The 3,539-nt window shown below is 42.5% G+C and overlaps 1 long non-coding RNA gene across 1 annotated transcript; it reads left to right on the plus strand.

The window, feature by feature from the left end:
* Window positions 1-871: 871 nt before the first annotated feature.
* LOC123042735 (uncharacterized) lies at window positions 872-3,039 on the plus strand. Its single transcript, XR_006418893.1, has 3 exons — window positions 872-1,166; window positions 2,172-2,454; window positions 2,770-3,039. It is a non-coding gene; the product is annotated as an uncharacterized lncRNA (long non-coding RNA).
* The last annotated feature ends 500 nt before the right edge of the window (window positions 3,040-3,539 follow it).

The raw sequence follows: 3,539 nt of genomic DNA on the forward strand, positions 1-3,539 counted from the left end.
GCGCGCCATGAACAACATCTTCTGTTCCTGCGACAAGCTGTGGCGGGGACGATGCGCTTCCGAAGGCACTGCCGTTGACTAGTCTGAAGACGAGGGAAGAAAGAAAACGACGTGGGGGACGAAATCAGACGGCTGTGCGTAATTTAATCGGGTGGCTGGGGCGAGACCGGCCCAATAGTTGGGCCGGCAAGCCGGCGCCCAGTACTCCCCTTGCTGGGTTGACAAGGTGGGGTGGATGGGGATGAACAGATAGACAAGGGTTGTTTTGCAAAAAGTGAAGCGGAGTGCGGGCGCTTTTTTTTCTTTGCAAAGTTGCCACAGCTTGTGCTTGTCTCCGTGTTCATGAGATGCAGATCAAGCGGCCAGAAGTGATGGATGACAGACCCATCATCATCATCAACTATATTTTCTATAGGATTAGAGAATATTTGCCATATCTAACACAAAGTAGTTACCATATGACTCACAGTGCAGGTGTCGCATCACCAGTGTAGTTTGCCATTTTTACCGGAGTAGGTTGATTTTCTTTATTATTATAGAGTTAGTCGCCATACCATCATAGAGTAGTTTCCATATCATCCTAGAGTAGTCTGCCAGATTACCAAAGTGCAATTTGTCGCATTAGTATAGTGTACTTGACATTTTTATTGGAATAGTCTGCATATCTACTATATCTAAATAGAAGCACCCCACTATTTGATTTTCCTGCGTTCCTATGCATCCACGTCACCCTAAATAATTTCAACCGTTTGATTCACAACTGATGTCTCAGATCTGCAGGACAAGAGTTGATCCCCGTACTCCAGGCTCCCCCCGTTGGCTCCTCCTTCCTCCACCAACGGAAGAGGAAGCAGAAGCGTCCAATCAAAACGTCAATGGTGCGATGGAATCCCTCCTTAATAGTTGGCTGCCCCGTCTCCCATTCCCCATCCCTCCCCAAACGTCACAAATGCCACCCTTAAAGGACGCGGCAGAACTCAACCTCATCTAGGGTTTGTGGCCGCTGGCGAGGTTGGAAGCGGTGGCTACCGCGGCGATGGATGGGAAAGGGAAGGATCTGGAGGATGGGTGGAACTTCATGTAGAAGGGCATCAAAAAGCTCATCAACATATCAAGGGCAAGCGGGAATCGCAGTTCATCTTCGAGTACTACGTGATGTTCTATACGTAAGTTGCCTTCGTCCCCGCCTCCATCCCGCCACGCCAAGACTAGGCCCGATCCCGATCTAATCCGGTGTTGATCTAGGGTTTCCGCTCCTCTGTGGCTCTGTTTGTTTCTGTTCATCACACGCAACACAATATACAAAATGTGGAAAAACAAACTGGTTGCCTTTTGGCCACAGACTAGATTGGTTTCAGTTTAGATGTAAAATAGATTCTGGATTTTTAATGTGCAACGACGGTATGTTTTCCCTGTTGTGTTATTGGAGATGCATCTTATATGATTTTGTTAAATATTTAGATGATTAAAGTGGGGCGAGACCAAACCAGCTTGGTCCAGAAGGACCATTGGGTGAAAGATTTTCTGAGTATGATTCTAATTCTTTCCAATGATCTACATGGGAAGGGTGAGTTTGGCTGCGATGATACAAATCTGCTCGGCAAACAACTAAAAGCAGTTGGCAGAAAAAACTGATGATGAATAAACAAGAGCAAGTCATGATCATTAATGGTCTTTTGTTCACCAATTATCAGTTATATGTTTCATAAACATGTTCATATGCTAATGTAAAATGGTTATTGAATCTACTATATATAATAGGAATGAGTTCTGGGCCAAAGGTCTGCTTGAAAGGCAGAACTGAAACACAAAGAAGGCCAAGCAAAGCAAATGGGAAGATGCAAGTGTTTCCATCAGGAATGATAATATGTGCTATGCTTTCATGTGTGCTTTATTTATCTAAATGTGCTTTTTCTAAATGAATGACCAATTTTGTTAATTGAATTCCATTTTCATCATATATCTGCTGCAGAAAATTAGATTTCTTTTAGTGTTAAATCATTAGCCAGTAACTATTTGGTGATGCGTATATGTCAAAGGTATGACCATGTAAACCTTTGGTACAGTTTCATTGCAGCAGTACTATGTTATAACTTCCTACTCAAAAGTAGATTTGAATTCTTGTGAAATGTCTTTCTGTCAGAGCTAATGACACCATACACCAATTGCAGGTCATCAAGCGTGTGCCTTCCTGATCCCCAAACAAGTGTTCGCTCGCTGGTGACTTTTCTAATCTGCAAAACTGTTTTTCTTCCCTGCTTGCTGTACATGGGTGGCACTTCGACAGGGGCACCAACCATACATTAATTTACTTCCATTTTTATGTTTAAAAGAATTTAGAAAACGGATGCCTTTGGACATTTTTATTTGAAATTGCTGATTCAAGCTTCGTAGATTGGCTGATGATGGGTGGCGAGATGTCTTCTATCTACAAAATTTTGAAGACTTGGGAAGGTAAGGATATCTCTCTCTTTGGTAGTATTTAAAATATTAGTCAGCTAGATGTCGCTATCTTTACCTGACCTATCAAATTATATTTCTATAATGACGGGCCAAGTTAATTCCCCATCTATCTCATTTGCCAACCAGATCATGCAATTGTTCAAACAGATTTATGAAAACGGTCCTTTTAACTGATAGTTAAACACCTACAGCGCTGTCTGTTGTAGTGTTATGTGTACAAGGAAGAACGATGAACAATTGAAGTTTTCGTTTTTTGTGACGATTCCCTTTTTCCCAAAACTTACTGATTTTTTTTTCATATAGCAGCCATCTAATATTTCTGGCAGCATTTAGACTGAACTGGAGGAGAACAAATTTGATACACAAAGCAATTTTGGTCACGCGAGGGCTTGAGGTCACACGTGTGTCACTCGAGTGTGCAAGCTGTTGACTGCATTTCAGCAAGACCATTTAATGACATGCATGTGCAAAATATCAATAAATGAAACCTACCCATTCTATTTATTGTAAATGTGTTCTAGATTGTAACATCCTTCTATGGAGATCTAAATGGTCAAGGCGATCGGATTTAAACCATTTGGCCTAACAGTACAGACTATTCGTCACTATTTTCCTGACGCGACTTGGAGAATATATTATCAATACGCAACACACCATTTGATGCACTGATAATGCATTGGTGCTTTCACTTTAGTACATTATTTGCTATGACATGTAAATAATACAGTTGGCATTTCCCCCTCCCAAATTTTCCACTCAAAGTTCCTGCTGCAACGCTGCACTAGTAGAAAAAGGGTGAAACGTGAAGCACATTAGTGCCGGTTTGATTTTGGCCCGGTACTAATGGTACCATTAGTGCCGGTTTGGACGGATTTGCATTAATGCCGGTTCGTGTTGAACCTTTAGTACTGGTTCATGGCACGAACCGGTACTAAAGGGGTGGTGGCAGGCTGGCGTCAGGCCAGGGCCCCACGATCACCTTTAGTACCGGTTCGTGGCACGAACCGGTACTAAAGGTCTAACCTTTAGTATCGGTTCGTGTCATGAACCGGTATTAAAGGGGTCTGACCTATAGT

This window comes from Triticum aestivum, chromosome 2B (assembly GCF_018294505.1).
Source record: "Triticum aestivum cultivar Chinese Spring chromosome 2B, IWGSC CS RefSeq v2.1, whole genome shotgun sequence".
NCBI classification, from domain to species: domain Eukaryota; kingdom Viridiplantae; phylum Streptophyta; class Magnoliopsida; order Poales; family Poaceae; genus Triticum; species Triticum aestivum.